Genomic DNA, 17,790 nt, shown 5'->3' with positions numbered 1-17,790 from the left:
GCAGAGAAGCTTCTATTTTTAATATTTACATTTGAATCTGTTACCTATTCTTGCAGAAACAGAATCAATTTGAGAAGGTGGATGACTCACAGCAGTGTGCAGACAGCACAATCACGGACGCACGAACGACCTTCCACAAGCAGCAAAAACCACCCATAGAGACGGCGGAGCGAGGTGCAGCGAGACGCGAGCAGAAAGCAAAGTCGAGTAGAGATGTGAGAGGGGAGAAAGGCCAAGCTGGGCAGTGACAGTGGTGGCTCTGTGGTGCGACACAGCGGTTCGAAGAACGAAAAAGGTTAACAGTGAAGTGGCAAAAAGAAAAGAGGGAGAAAAAGAAGAATGAAGGGGTCTCGGTGGTGGGTGGGCTGATGGCGACGGAGAGGGGGCTGTGATGATGGCGGTGTTGACGGCGGCATGGTGGTTTTGGGGAGAGGGAAGGAAATTGTTTAGTGAGAGAGGGAGTAAATCTTGAATGATGGGGAAGAGGTTCGCGATTTGAATTTACGTCCCAGTTATCATCGGATTTACCGTCGAAAAAATCCAACGGTTAACCATTATGAGTCATCAAAATGCATCGTTTTACTAATTGGTTTTACCGTCGGAAAAATCTGATGATAAATCTAACGGTAAAGAATGCGTCATTTTATTTTTGTTTTTCTCCAAATATTACTGACAGATTTACTGTAGAAAACCAAAATCCGCCGATAATTACTTAACCTTACGAATTCGACGCCGTTATTATCAGTAAATCCGACAGTAATTTTGTCATTATTCTGCAACGCTAAATTCGACAGTACTTAACGTTTTTCTTATAGTGTTTAGTATTCAAATTTTTTTTTCAATAATACATTTTTAATTAACTACTTCACTTAACGTCAATTCTTCAATTTTAAAAAACTCACACCAATTTCTCTCATCTCTTATTCTTATTCATATTCATATTCATGTTATTAGAACAACTACACACTTATCCCACTTTGACGTTGTCTCTCACTACTTTCCTGCCCATTTCTCTCATTTTATATATTCATGTTATTAGTGCAGCTCCATACTTCAACGTTAATATTTTGCCTAAGAGCTCTATCTAAATTAATTCTACAACAAAACAAATACTATAGTTTACTCCTACAATATGATAAACTATAAGTAATAAGTTTTTCGTTACATCCATATTTTGATTATTATTATTATTATTATACTTTTATTCTAATGTGCTCTTTGTAGATATGATTTATATAAGAAATCACTTCATTTTCGGTAAAAATTAAAATATATTTATCTCATGCCAACAATATATTACTTTTTAAATATTCAGATACTCATAGCAGTAATAGAGTTGATCTATATGGTGATAATAACATTAGTAGATATAAATTATCATTTTTTTAAAATTTTATTTTATACTTAGTGAACTTTCAATTATTTCTAATATAATATGTTACATATATCTATAATACAATGATTGATAATTATTCACTTAATAAATTTATATTGTTAATTTACTGTTTGAATTATTTTTATTATAATTCTATTTTAATGTACTCTAAGTTTTTATCATGTATTTATAATTTTGATGATAATCATCCTTAAAAGAAATATTAATTTTATTTCTTAAATTTTTTGGCTCTAACAATGTTAAATAATTTATATTAAAAATTTAGATAATCCAAAAATATTATTAAAATAAACGTATTAAAATACAATAAACAAAATTGTTAATTTAACATTTAGTTGATGATATTTTATGTAGAGTTTTTTTTGTGACTATTTTATGTAGAGTTTTAAATTTGAAAGATATTTTTGAATGTTTATTTATAATTTATTTATTATTTTATTATGGAATAATTTTTTCGGTTGAACCACGATTAGACCGATTGAACTAATAAACTAGTGTAAGTGATTAGAGCAGTTCGGTGATTGGTCCGATTTTCAGAACTTTGGATAAGACAATGACAGGTATGTGTATAGAGAATAATAGTAAGAAAATAATAGTGTGTGATACAATGAGGAGATATAATAAAAGTATAAATTAATAATTTTAAAAAAATAATAAAAATTAAAGATAATTTAATAAATTAAATATAAAATTAAAAAATAAAATATTTTTATTTATTAAAATTATGCATGAAGATAAAGAATGTTTTGAACATAAATTTTTATTTTTGATTCAAATTAAATATTGTTAAAAATAAAAAAACTTATGTAATATTTATAAATAATTACTTAATAAATATTTATCTTGATTTTGTTACACAAAATAATAATATAATAATTTTCTTAATATCTTATTTAATTTAAATTTATAATTTTTAGACGTTCTAAAAATTAAATAACTTACAAATTATATATATATTTTAAATATTTTTTTATTCTTAATTTTTAAATTATTTTATCAAATTTATAATTTAAAAAAATTAATTTTTTAAAAATAATAGAAAAGCGGCTGAGCCACTAGTAACATAAACCCAGTTATTATTCGACCCGGTCGAACCAGCCAATTTACATGACTCGGACTGCATCATGATTTTTTTTTTTGGTTTTTTTCACTTCCACAAACGACGTCGTTTGGCAAGGCTAACTCTCACACTCCTCCCTCGATGTCACTAGACTGAACCTCGAGCTCTCTCATCCCTGTCACTGCTGTCGCACCCAAACTCCCCTCCCTCTCTCGGCTCCGGTCTCTCTCATGGTCTCCGGTGTCGCCATCGAGCTCGTCGTCGCTCTCTCGGATCTGGTCTCTCTCTCTCACAGTCTCGCGCAGCTTTCCTGCTCTCATCATCACTGGTGGCAGAAGCATCAGGTCCCGGCGCTTGCTCCTCGCTGTCAGCAACTCTCGCCGTGAGCTTCCTCCCCGCCGTCAGCTTCTTTCGCGCAGCCAGAAGTTGGTCCCGATTTGGGGAGTTCCAACAAATTCCCTGTTCTTCCCTTTTCTGTTTTGTTATTGTCTTTGATGTTGTGGCTGAAAATATCAACATGAATTTGTTATTGATTATGAACCTTGAATAATTTGTTGATGAAAATTTACTGAGCTAGTTTTTTAATTGCTGAAAAATCACTGAGATGAATTTGTTATTGGTTTGAATTTTGAAGTTGTTGCTTATCTACTCAAGTAATTACTTAGCTAAATCTTTTTGTTGCTGAAAATCATCACTGAGTTGAATTTGTTAGTGATTGAACCGTGAATTTGTTACTTCACTGAACCTTAAATAATTTGTTGATGAAAATTCACTGAGCTAGTTTTTTTTTGCTGAAAAATCATTAAGATGAATTTGTTATTGATAACATTCCCTGAATTTTGTATTTGTTGCTGGTCTACTCAAATAATTACTTATTGATAACATTGAGTTGAATTTCTTAGTGATTGTACCTTGAATTTGTTACAACAAGGACAATATCCGAAGTTCAACGGCTTGCAGTAGCATTAACTAGTATAGTGTGATGAGAGTATAGTTTGAGATGTTATTTAAATTTTTGGATTTCAATTAGTATTGCATTGAGGTTGATAGAAAAATTCTATTATTAAAAACATGCATTGTTGGAATGCTTGTTCCAGTGATGATTATTTATTTGCATCTTTGTTTCATGTTATATATTTCATCAGTCGTGTAATGTGTCTGACAGGCAGATTGATCTATGTTCCAACTGCTTTAGTAATAGAAAGTTTGTTACAATCCTATCCATTGGTTGTCTTTTTAGAATTCTTAATTTAGTTTTCAATTCAAATCTGTAGAATGAATGAATAATCCAGTCTTGTGTTTTTATCTTTTTGTTATTCACTTTTTTTGGGGGGTGCCCCTTCCCACAAGGTTGATTTTGGAGGCAAAAATTGATTCTGAGTTGTATACTCTGTCAAAATCAGTTTTAGATGAAGTACCAAACATAAATTGATTTACTGGAAGATCAATTTTAAGTGAATCACTTCCAACTGAACTACAAAAGCAGAATTGAAACACTCTTTTTGTTCTAAGGACACCACATCTCCCATTTATTCAATTTTAATACCTGACAATCACCTGGAAGTTGGAATTCTTTGCACATTCAGATTCGACTGGTTTTCCTTTGCAGGTAGGAGGAGGGACACATGGTATAATTGTTGAGTTTACTGATCCTCGCTAAAACACAAGGCGAAGTGCCACAGACCTGCCTGAAGTGGCTGCCCATGAAGGTAATCTTTGCCTACAAGCATTAATTTATATGTGGGAGTTGTCATTAAGTATTTTGTTCGAACACCAAAACAGTTTTTGTTTTTTTTTTTTTTATTGGTTTTGGGGATTTGGGGGGGGGGGGGGGGGGGGAATTCTCACCTAGTAATCAAAAACTGTTCCAAAGTAAAAGGGCATGCTCAGTGCTAAACAAGAATTGTAGAGAAATTATTCCCACCCAAAAAGAAAACACTATCTTTATTTACCTACATAACTTTAACTGACATGGTGAAAGCTCAAGGAGAATAAATTTTGCATGTGTAAAAAAATATCAACTAATATTATTTTAAATATGAGACAACCATAAGAAAAAAGTGTTGCTTATTTAAAATTTTTTCTCGCATAAATTTATTTGCATGTGTAATATGATGCTTATTTTAGAATTTGTTGTGCATTGTATCTTCATATCATTTTAAAATACAAATTAGAAGTTTAAAAAATGATTCAGATGTCAAAATTATAATAACACAGAATAAACCTAAAATTCACATATTTCCTCTCTTTTTTTCATCCATCTTCACAAGGACAATGTTTATAATCCGAATAATTCAAACTAAGATTATAATCCATCTTCACAGGGCCTAGGGTTAGGGTGTATTTTTTTTTTTTGTTAGGACCTAATTATATTTTTAAATTTTTAGGAATTTACATGTTTGAGGAACAAAAAATTAGAGATATATTTGTTTTTTTGTCAAAAAATTTAAGCGTGACTCAGTTCAGATTATATAAACTGATTGGATTGAATTGGGTCTGATAATTATAATGTACACAATTGAATTTATTGTTGTTATTATAATAAATTAATTTTATTCTGATTTATTAAAAAATAAATTATTGAATACGTCCATGAACAATATGAAGTTATGAACAATGTGACACATGCAAAAGTCTTTAAAAAAAAATTTAAGTGTTCTTATGACATTGGTCTCCATTTTATAAAGTGAGAACCAATTAAGTTGTGCTTGCTTGGCCCAATCACATCATTTTAAATGGAGCAATCTCAAGTAAGCCAAAATAAGAACGTGTCCAAAAACTGCCCCTTTCACTAAAGCATCCTCATCTTTTGCAAACCCACCGACTAATCCATTCTCAATCTCAAAAACCTGATTTTTTTTTTTGCTCTCATACACAAGCATAATCATTCCAATTGGCCGAAACCTCCGTTGTTAGTAAGAGTGGCAAACGAGCTGAAACTCGGGCTGGTCTGCGTAATTTGCTAAAAAAATGGGATAGATTGGATATTTAAAACCGCAAAAATTAAAAAGTTCTGCCTAACTCGTATCGTTTAATCTGCAGGTTTTGACAGTTTTGGTAGGGTGGGTTTTTTTCGGTGGGTCTGTCGGTTTTTTTTTAATTGAAGATGATAATTAAAAATATTTTAAGTTATAATTTTATTTTAAAAAATTTGGTTAATAATTATGTTTTTTATATATTTAAAATTATAAAAATTTTAATATTTGTGAATTTAAAAATTATAAATTTATTAAAATAATTATAAAATTATATATGTTATTTAATATTTAATAAATTATTAATAAAAAGACAAAAATTAATAAAGAAAGAGAATTGGCGGAGCAAGGCGGACTTTTGTTCTTTTAACAATTTTCAGATTTATATCGTTTTTTTTGTGGGGGTCATGAATTAAATTGGATAGCTGCAAATCTGCAATATTGATAGGTACGTATATAATTAGAAGCCCACTTAGTATGTACAATTGACCTTCCCTTTACAACGCTCACATTTAATAGTGTCACCAATCTTTAATTACAAAATAGAATATGAATAAAAGAACAACTATGGTTGTGTTTGGAAAATTTGTTGGAAGAGAAGAAGTACGTTTAAATCTTTTGAAAGTTTTAACTTTTGGTTTGTCAAATTTTTTTCTCATAAACGCAGAAGTGATTTTGTTGTCAAAATTACGTTTACAAGAAGCAACTATCTGTAATTTTTGCATTTTTTTAACTGGCTTTTAGTCATAGATACTAATAATTTATTTACCTTTTACTAACTTTATCCTTTATATATGTTATTGTATTATTTATAAAATTCTTGTTATTTCTATTTATATGAGTTCTATTTTCTATTATTTATTATTTTTATTTTTTTAACTATTTGTTTAACATTATACACTTTTATAATTATGATTTTTGTGTATTATGTTTGTTATTATCTTTTTATAATATAATTTATTAATTCTATTAGGTAAAGTAAATTAAACAAAAAATTAACTGTAAATAATAATAATAGTAAAAAATTATAACATACTAAAAAACGAGTACCAAAAATACTAAAAATATATTATATAAAAAGATCACCAAGAACTTTTAGATTTGTTTCAATCATTATAAAGTAAATATTTAATTTTTTTTTATTATTTTCAGTATTCTCTTTTATAATTGTAATTCTCGTATACTATATTTTAGTGTAATGTTTTATAATATAGATTATGATTCTATTAAAAAAGATAAATTAAATAAAAAATTAATCATAGATAATAATAAAATCATAAACGTTTGATTCCAAATTAATATTAAGTATAAGATTATTAAGAATACTAGAATAAGAGTACGATGTAAAAAATACTAAAGTAACATTTAATACTTAGAAAATGTAACATTTGATTAAATATTCTTTTATATAATATATATATATATAATTTATATTTTTTTATTTAAAAATATATTTTATCTATTTTTATATGTTATTTTTATTTTAGTAAGTAAATATTAATTTTATTATAAAATTAACTAATAAGATATATTTAAATATCTAAATTAAAATAATAGCATAATATAAAAAAAATTTTAAGTTGATGTCCATTTTAGTAATTTTTATTATCAAAAAGTGATTTTAAATGGTATAAGCCAAATAATATTTATTTTACTATAATTTATTTTGATACAAAAATGATCAAATATAAATTATTTTAACACAAACTTACTTTTGATCAAAATTAAATTTACAAAATCAATTTTATACAAACTCTCATTTGTATACTGTAATCCAAACACACACTATATCGCTAGCCAACTTCGGAAAATGCATCATGGTTCACGACACAAAATTGTTTATTTGCAATATGTACATTCATTATAGGCCAATTTTCAAAGGTTTATTTGTTTGCTATGCAAATCCCTTTCTCCGCTATCACATTATGTTCCCACTTCAAACTGCCTATTTAATTATTTTGTTCATTTACTAAACATAAAATTTATTTTCTACAACTAATAATTTAAATCTACACTTAATACTATACAGGCATGTGCATTGTCGTTATGAAGTTAAATGATTTTTAGATTTACTTACATTCAAGAAAAAAATTACATTTTTCACTCTCATTTATTAAGATTGTAATATTAAGTCTAAAATATTTTGAATATAAAATAATACAGATTAATTTTATAATTTCAGATTTTTATTCAATTGATATTTTATAAAAGCTCTTATAAATTATTGTAAAGTACTTTTGTATAGTCATAAGTTATAACTGATTTTAAATCATGTAAAGGATATATAAAAAGTTATAACTGATTTTAATCAGGCTCGGATCATGCCCCTTTTATCCTAGACTCTAATCCGAGAACTGAGAGATCTAAACGCCGATTCAAATTTCAAGAAAGATGGTGTTCCAATGATGAAATACGGCAGATTGTTAGAGAGGTTTGGCATGAACAGATTGATGGTTCAGCCATGTATATCCTAGCTCAAAAAATAAAGCGTTGTCGGCATAAGATTGTCAAATGGCAGCAAGAACACAGATCTAATTCGAAGGTGGAGATTGATTTACTACAGTCGGAATTAGAGGAACTTCGTTTAGCAGGAATTCATGGAGGCGACATCATTTCAGAAATAGAGGACAAACTTGAAAAAGCATTGCAAAATGAGGAATCTTATTGGAAAGATAAGTCTAGAGTCAAATGGCTCAAATCTGGTGATCAGAATACAGCTTTCTTCCATCAGAAATTTAGAAATTGAACCCGAAGGAATAGAATTTGGCAACTAACTGGCAATGATGGTGAAGTGGCTACTTCAAATGCTGGTATTGCTTCTGTGGCTGAATCTTATTTCAAGGACATCTTTTCCTCCACTTGTCATGAGAACCCTTAACCTCTGTTTACTGATTTTGAACCTAAGGTTACATCTCACATGAACCGTAGGCTTCAAAGACCAGTGACTATGAAGGAAGTGAAACGCGCAACATTTAGCATTCATCCTCAAAGTGCCCCAGGAGATGATGGTATGACAGCAAAATTTTTTCAAAGCATCTGGAACATACTTAGTGGTGATGTGTTTCGAGCAGTTAAGAGCTTCTTTTCTGGGGGCAGAATCTTGAAGGGTTTTAACCACACTCAGATCTGTCTTATTCCCAAGATTTCTGATGCTAAAGATATGACTCAGGTAAGACCAATAAGCCTATCTTCAGTCTTTTACAAGATTATCTCCAAAGTATTTGTACATAGGTTTCAGAGTATGATGAATAGACTAATTAGCCCTACGCAAAGTGCTTTTATTAAAGGAAGATTAATCTCTGATAATATCCTAATTGCTCACGAGTGTATGCATTACTTGAAGAACAAAAAAAGGGGTCTCGAAAATGAAATGGCGCTAAAATTAGATATGAGTAAGGCATATGATAGGGTGGAATGGCACTTTCTTTGGTTTATATTGGAGAAGTTTGGTTTTGACTCTCGATGGATCATGTGGATTCGAGAATTAGTGACAACTGTTTCTTATTCTGTTATTGTGGAAGGACAACCTTATGGTTTCTTCAAACCAAATAGAGGTATTCGACAAGGAGATCCTCTATCCCCTTATCTTTTTCTTTTTTTGTGCAGAAGGTCTCTCCTTCTTGCTACACAAGGCAGAACAAAACAGACTAATTCAGGGTCTTCAGATACATAGGCGATGTCCCAAGGTCAACCACCTCCTGTTTGCTAATGATTCCATTTTATTCTGTAAGGCTAATCCTGAAGCATGTTCAAATATCCTGCATTTATTGAATTCTTATGAAAGCATCAGTGGCCAGAGGGTAAATCTTAATAAATCTACTGTATTCTTTAGCCACAACACTCCGTCCACTACTCGTACACTACTGGCTAACTCTATGAATATTAATCATATTGGGGCTCAGGATAAATACCTTGGTTTGCCTTCTACAGTCTCTAAATCGAAAAAGACTTCTTTTAGTATGATCAAAGAAAAGGTTCGGAAAAGAATCCAAGGGTGGAAGTGCAATCTTCTTTCGTCAGGTGGTAGACACGTATTGCTTAAGGCAGTGGGAGAAGCTATTCCTATTTATACATTGTCTTGCTTCAAGTTGCCTGATGGTTTAATTTCGGAAATTCACTCTCTACTTTCTCAGTTCTGGTGGGGACAAAAAGGATCTGAAAAGAGGATGGCTTGGATTAGCTGGGACACTATGACTCGCTCACGAAAAGAAGGAGGCTTTGGATTTAAAGATCTCATAATCCAAAATCTGGCGCTTTTAGGCAAACAGTTTTGGCGACTTGTAACACAGCCTACTTCCTTATTATCCAAAATCTTAAGAGGTAAATACTTTAGCAATGGTAATGCTATAACGGCAGAAATTGGAGTCTTACCTTCTTGGGGATGGAGGAGCATACTGGAAGGCCGAAAGATTGTTGAAAAAGGTCTTAATTGGGCTGTGGGTACTGGTGAGGATATCCGAACCTTTGAGGATCCTTGGCTGCCTCCTCCGTATCCTTTAATGATTTCTGACATGCCAAATAGACAGGCTATTTCTGAGTTGTTTCCAAGAGTTAAAGATCTAATTACTGAAGATAGAAATTGGAATCAAAATCTCATTCAAGAACTATTTCCCCAAGACGTTGCAAACAGGATTTTGTCAGTTAAAATTCAGTAGAGTAGGGACAAATTGCAATGGGATTTGAACAAATCCAAGCAATATGATACAGTTTCAGGTTACAGAATTGGCTATTTATTTTACCATCCGCCTCTGGAGCTTTGCCCTAATTATATGCAACAGAAAAAGCCGTGGATTGATCTATGGAAGTTGAACTTGCCTCACAAAATTAAGCTATTTATCTGGAAAGCTCTCCATGGCCGACTTCCGGTGCTTGCTCAGATTCATCACCGCATCCCATCTATATCACCAATATGCCCTTGCTGTCATGAAGCAACGGAAACAGTCACTCATTGTTTGATCGATTGCTCTAGAATTAAAGACGTATGGTCTCAGAGTTATCTTCGTGACTGTCTTTCCCCTCAGAGTTCTAACGACTTTTGGACATGGTGGACTGCATCAATAGAGATACTTAACCCGTTGAAGAATGCTGACCGTAATCTTCAATTGCTTGCCATCATTTGCTGGAACTGCTGGAAAGCTCGCAACCAGTTGATTTTTGAAGGTTCTACTTTTATGCCGTCTGCCATTCTAGCAAGCTCTGTCAAGTTGTTCCGTGAAATCCAAAGAACTCCTAGTTTAAGTCGTCATCTCCATGAGACAAGCTCTTAGATGCATTCAATTTGATTTATGATTATTTTTTCTTTAAGATTTTTCTTCGTTTTTTGACCACGCACCGTTAGATGAATACCTTCAGTGTAGTATTTTTGGAAAATCCCCACCTTTTATTATGTTGTCCTGCTTTTGAACATCTTTGTATTTCATTTTTTAATAATTAATTAATGAAATATAACCTATTATCTTTTTTTGGAAAAAAAAAAATAAAAAGTTAGCAAAAGCTTATAACAAAATCTATTACACACAATCTCACTAAATTTGTTGGTTTTTTTCAGAGAAGGAAGCAACATTGTTCTATGATATTCCATTCCCATCTTTTCAAGAAACCCTTTTTCTTCAGCCATTCACACACACACCCACTCAAACCTTCTAAAACTCTGCAACCTTTCTAATACTCTTTTTCAAACCAAGCAAGTTCACGCCTTTGCCCTCATCCATGGCTTCCTCCCATACAGCATCTCCCTCTGCGCCTCCCTTATCCTTCAATATGCCACCTTTGGAAATCTCCCTGCTTCTCTCCTTCTCTTCCAGCGAACCTCTCTGCATTCCCATAGCGCCTTTCTCTGGAACACTCTCATTCGTGCAAACTCCATTTCTAGAGTGTTTGATGGGTTTCACACTTACAATCGAATGATTTGTGCTGGAGTTAAGCCTGATGATCACACTTTTCCATTTGTCCTAAAGTGTTGTTCTGATTTCGAGCGGGTTGAAAAAGGTAGAGGTTCATGGTTTTGTCTTTAAACTTGGTTTTGATAATGATGTCTTTGTTGGGAATACCCTTTTGATGTTTTATGGTAATTGTGGATTTTTTGCTGATGCTAAGAAGGTGTTTGATGAAATGCCTGAAAGGGATAAGGTGTCTTGGAACACTGTTATTGGGTTATGTTCTATGAATGGGTTCTATAATAAGGCGCTCTGGTTTTTCAGAGAGATGGTTGCAGAGTCGTCGGGGTTTAAACCGGATTTGGTCACCGTTATTAGTGTGTTGCCTATTTGTGCGGAGACTGAGGACAAGGTGATGGCGAGACTAGTGCATTGTTATGCTTTGAAAGTTGGTTTGGTGGGTTGTCATGTGAAGATTGGGAATGCTTTGGTTGATGCTTATGGGAAATGCGGGAATGAGAAAGCCTCCAAACATGTTTTTTTATGAAATGGATAAGAGAAATATAGTTTCTTGGAATGCTGTTATGACAAGTTTTTCTTATAGAGGGCTCTACAAAGACGCTTTTAATGTATTTAGGTTGATGATTGATGCAGGAATGTTACATGTTGCCTGTGTTAACAGCATTAGGACTTTTTAAGTTGGGAAGGGAAGTCCATGGGTTAAGTTTAAAGGTTGGTATGGAGGATATTTTTATTGCTAACTCATTGATAGATATGTATGCAAAATCAGGATATTCCAGTGTAGCATCGGCTGTATTCAACAAAATGATAGATAGAAATATTGTATCTTGGAATGCCATGGTTGCAAATCTTGCTCAAAACAGACTTGAATTTGCAGCCATAGAGTTAGTGAGGCGAATGCAAGCTAATGGAGAAATTCCGAACGCGGTCACCTTCACAAATGTTCTTTCAGCCTGTGGAAGATTAGGTTTCTTGCATGTTGGAAAAGAGATTCATGCCAAAATAATTCGGATGAGATGGTTTTCTGATTTGTTTGTATCTAATGCTCTTACAGACATGTACTCAAAATGCGGACACTTACACCTTGCTTGAAATATCTTTAATATTGCTATCAAGGATGAAGTTTCATACAATATGTTGATTATGGGATATTCCCAAACAAGTGATTGCTTAGAGTCCTTGAATTTATTCTCAGAAATGATACTCTCTGGCATGGTACCTGATATTGTTTCATTCATGGGTGCCATATCTGCTTGTGCAAATCTGGCTTCCATAAAGCAAGGGAAAGAGATCCATGGTCTGCTGGTGAGACAGCATTTTTACAGACATCTTTTTGTGGCAAATTCACTCTTGGATCTGTATACCAAATGTGGACGAATAGATCTTGCTAGCAAGGTATTTGACTGTATCGAATACAAGGATACAACCTCTTGGAATACTATGATTTTAGGCTATGGTATGCTGGGTGAGCTTGACACTGCAATCAACCTCTTTGAGGCAATGAAGGAAGATGGTGTGGATTACGATTCAGTGTCCTTTATCGCGGTTTTGTCAGCTTGCAGTCATGGGGGGTTAATTGAAGAAGGGATGAAGTACTTTATAATGATGCAGGATCTTAATATTGAACCAACACAAGATCTTTTTGGAAGAGCTGGGCTAATGGAAGAAGCTGCAAACCTTATTAGAGGCCTTTCCATAGAAGCAGATGCTAATATTTGGGGTGCGATGCTCGGCGCATGTCGGATACATGGAAATGTTGAAGCCTCAGCACTGTGGCTACTATATTCTGCTTTCAAATATGTATGCAGAAGCTGGAAGATGGGATGAGGCAAACAAAGTTAGGGAATTGATGAAATCAAGGGGAGCTAAAAAAAATCCAGGTTACAGTTGGGTTCAAATTGGAAATCAAGTGCATGCATTTCTAGTTGGTGAGAAAATAAAGAGCTTGGATAATGGCTTCTTGCTATCAGAATGTTGTTAAAAAGTAAATCTTGTTATGAATGAGGAGCCACTAAATACTTGTTTTGTGAAAAAAGAGAAATATAGTTAAGACTTTGTTTTATTTTTGTTATGGAAATTATATTAATTTATTTTTCTAAGAACATCTATAATATAATTATTATGATTAAAATACAGAATAAATATTAATATTAAATTTCATGCTTGAGGATATACAGTGAAATTATTGTCATTAAAATAGCCTTTATAATTTTCAGCTAAATATAGTTGTATGGTATAAAAAAATTTATCAAACCACATAAGGAAATATAACCTCGTATAAAACCAGCAATAGATTTCAATTGCTGAGCAGTAAGTAAAAGAAGAATAAAAAGAAACATAACTTTTAGAAATTTTCAGCTTTAGGGACAAGCTTCCAATTCAACTATTAGATTTAATTAATGAAAATTATTCATCGTTTGAACCATTTGACTTTGTGTGTTCTATGTTGTATTTATATAAGAATAATTATAGAGAATTTGAATGTATATTTAAAGTATTTGTTATAATATATACTATTATTTTAATTTATTACGTGCTTTAAGATTGATATTATTAATTTTGAAGGGTTAGAATTGAGTATATATATAAGATAATAATTATTTAATTAGGGCAACTAATTTATTAAATTCATGTTAAATTTTTTGTTAATTAGTTAATTTAGTAATTACCATGTATGACTAACCTAACATACTAATTAATTAACTATCATTATAAAATAATTTTCACAATTAACTAAACAAGACATAATAATTAAAATCACAAAGTTATGATATATAATTTTATTAAATCTAATTCAAACAAATGATTTTACTTAATCAAATTTACTAAAGCCTCGAGTAATTAACTTAACTGCTAAATTTAATTAACAACCCTATAAATTATTTTGAATACTTTATAAAATATAAAAAATTACGATATTATTATTATACATATTTTACTCATTCTGTTCCCAACTGAACATTGAATTACATAATTATTTATTTATTTAGTCACTAACAATAAACTACCTTACTACTAATAATAACTAATAAATAAATCCAATTCTTGTTTAACTAATAAAATATCACTTCATTAAACCCTCAGCTACACTAACATATTTATTTCAATTAAAAATCTAACAACAAACAAAAAATTATTACAAAAAATTCTACCTAATTTACTCAAAATTTTTCCAACCATTTCCAAAAATTATACAACTTAAACATAATAATTAATTATAATTTCTAAAATTATTACAAAAAATTCTAAACATATATTTTTACTAATTTATCACATTACATCAATTTAAATATTATCATTAATTAAAAAATTCACTAATCAACTACAACTGTATATATATACATACATACCTTCAATAATAAATTCCAAAGTTCTAACGATAATCACAATTTCTTAACCCATATGTTCTTAAAAATTCACTTTCTAACAATAATAATAATAATTCTATAACATATAAGATTTACTTCCTTTAAATATATATTCCTAAATTTTTAACAATAATAATAATAAATCTGAAATATAAAAAAATTAAAACCTAAACTTACATAATTAGGATGGTTGAGATAATGTATAATATGAAATTCAGGACGATCAACATCTTTATATTTTTGTTTCTTTGGCATTGTGAATTTTTCCTTCAAGTTTGCATGAAGAACAATGGGATTTTAGAGGCCGAAGAAAAAGAAGAGAGGAAAGGGGTTGCTGGTGGGGTTCACTATGAAAGTGACTCGGAGGGAGTGAGTTGAGGTTTTAGGAAGCATGTTGGTATAAGGGGGCACCGTTCTGAGGGGCAACGAACGCGCGACACATGGCTGGGAACGCACAAATCGGACGGTCTGAGTTGTGTCTTCTAATCAGACCGTCTGAGTTCTTACCTCCAACTCCCTCCGTCTGATTTCAGTCCCCTTGACACCACATGCAGGTAAAGTACCCATGTTCTCCATAACGTTGTATCACACCAAACTCTTCTCCATGTTAAAATAAAAAAGTGCTACTTTTTGACTGAACATAAAAATGAGAGAATCTATGGTTTAAAAACATTATATCTTATGGAAAATTTAATGTTGCCTTTATTAGGTACCAGACAAACGACATAGCAAAATATAGAGATGAAAAATTAGAAATTTGTATAAAATATGAAAACAATTGAATAACTTTTTTTGAGAATTACAACTTCTCTCTATCACAAGGAGATTACAATAACACTCTCTTTTGACAAAAGGAGAACACACTTCTCTCTATATATATAGGAGAAAACTACTCAAAGAAATATTATGTTATTCTATCTGAATGACTTGATTGAAATGACTTAAAGAAAAACTCAATTTATAAGTGAGTCTCTTCAATATGAACCATCCGTCAATTAGAGGTATATAATTCTTCTCTTTTTCAACCATTAAAATTCTAAGGTTATAAACTAAGATTGTTTATTACCTTTCATTTCATTTGGTTATTATTTATTTATATATTTTATAAAATTAGCTTTACTAATTTTCACAATCTTCCACTTAAAGCTAATTTTGATAAATTTTTGAAATTCATGTTGCTCATGTATCTAATTTTCACAATCTTCCACTTAAAGCTAATTTTGATAAATTTTTGAAATTCATGTTGCTCATGTATTCCATAGGCCGTATGAGGATCTACATCATTCAAACTTTTCTGTGTTGATTGATTTTGTCATGGCATCTGCTAGGTTATCTTTAGTGTGAATCTTCTGTATATCAACACTTCTTTCTTCTACTACTTCTCGAACAAAGTGATATTGTACTCCAATGTTGTTCTTGAATGAAAGGCAAGATTCCTTGCAATGTACAAGGCACTCTGACTACCACAATACACAGAAATCTTCTGTTGTTTGTGCCCAAGTTCTTTTATCAACCTTTGGATCTAAATAGCTTCCTTGCATGCTTGTGTAGCCGCCATATATTCAGCTTCTTTAGTAAATAAAGCTACAACAATCTGTAATTTAGATAGCCAGCTCACAGCTCCTCCTGCAAGTGTAAACACATAGCTTGTAGTAGATTTTCATTTATCAAGATCACCTTCAAAGTCTGAGTTGACATATCCATTGACAATGAATTCCGACTCTCCAAAACATAATGCAACATTCGAGGTCCCTTTGATATATCTCAAGATCCTCTTAATAATATTCCAATGCTCTTTACCCGGATCTACCATAAATTGACTTACCACCGTAACTGCTTGAGCAATATCTGGCCTTGTACAGATCATGGCATACATAAGGCTTCCCATTGCTGATGCATACGGTACTCGAGACATTTTCATCCTCTCTGCTTCACTACTAGGGCACATACTTGAGGATAATTTAAAATTTATAGGAAGTGGAATTGAAATTGGCTTACATTCTTGCATGTTGAAGCATTGCAAGATCTTCTTTAAATAATTCTTTTGCGATAGCCAAATCTTCATATCCTTTTTGTCTTGGTGAATTTGCATCCTTAAAATATTGTTTGCTGGTCCTAAGTCTTTCATATCAAACTCCCTAATCAACTGTACCTTCAATTCTTAGATTTGATCTTTGTTGAGACCTACCACCAACATGCATCCACATACAACCGCAGAATGATGAAATCATTATCACCAGACCTTTTGTAATAAGTACAATGATCTGAACTAAGTCTGTTGTATCCAAGGCTAATAATGAAAGAATCAAATCTCTTGCACCAACACCTTGGTGCCTGCTTTAGACCGTACAGAGATTTAGTTAACCTGCAAACCAAGTTTTCTTTTCCTTGTTCTTCAAAACCTTCTGGTTGGAGCATATATATCTCTTCTTCAAGTTCTCTATGAAGAAAAGCAGTCTTTACATCTAATTACTCTAGATGTAAATCAAATGCAGCACACATAGCCAAAACTACTCTAATAGTAGTTAGTCTCACCACTGGAAAAAATATTTTATTGAAGTCAACACCTTCTTTCTGAGCATATCCCTTAACAACCAATCTTACACGATATCGTTCCACCTGATCATTACTATCTCATTTGATCTTGTAAACCTATTTGTTACCAATGGCTTTTCGACCTGCTAGAAGTTTAACAAGTTTTCAGGTATGGTTCCTATGTAAAGCCTCAATTTCTTCTTGCATTGCTGTCATCTACATAGAAGCGTATGGATTGCGCATAGCCTCCATAAAAGTTGTTGGCTCTCCATCTTCTGTCAAAAGACAATATACATCATGGTTTGTCAAAACATAATTTGAGTGCCATGATGGTGTTCTTCTTTGTTGAGTGGATCGATGAACTTCTATGTCATTAGCCTCTGCTTCTTGTTCTTCGTGCTGTGGTTCTGCTTCAGAAAGATCACTTTCTCTGCATTTTTCATCTATTTGAACAGTGATTATTTCTTTAATAGTACTGTTATTTTCTTGTTCTTTTTGTAAATCATCTTCTGCAAATATCACATCTCTACTAACAACTACCTTGCGGGCAGTGGGATCC

At 31.8% G+C, this 17,790-nt stretch overlaps 1 long non-coding RNA gene across 1 annotated transcript; it reads left to right on the top strand.

The window, feature by feature from the left end:
* Positions 1 to 10,981: 10,981 nt before the first annotated feature.
* Positions 10,982 to 13,390, top strand: LOC112736758 (uncharacterized). Its single transcript, XR_011871144.1, has 2 exons — positions 10,982 to 11,419; positions 11,632 to 13,390. It is a non-coding gene; the product is annotated as an uncharacterized lncRNA (long non-coding RNA).
* Positions 13,391 to 17,790: the final 4,400 nt, after the last annotated feature.

The sequence above is a fragment of the Arachis hypogaea genome, chromosome 2 (assembly GCF_003086295.3).
Source record: "Arachis hypogaea cultivar Tifrunner chromosome 2, arahy.Tifrunner.gnm2.J5K5, whole genome shotgun sequence".
Classification (NCBI taxonomy): Eukaryota; Viridiplantae; Streptophyta; class Magnoliopsida; order Fabales; family Fabaceae; genus Arachis; species Arachis hypogaea.
Note: the sequence above shows the minus strand (reverse complement) of the source record. Positions and strands in the feature narration are given on the sequence as shown.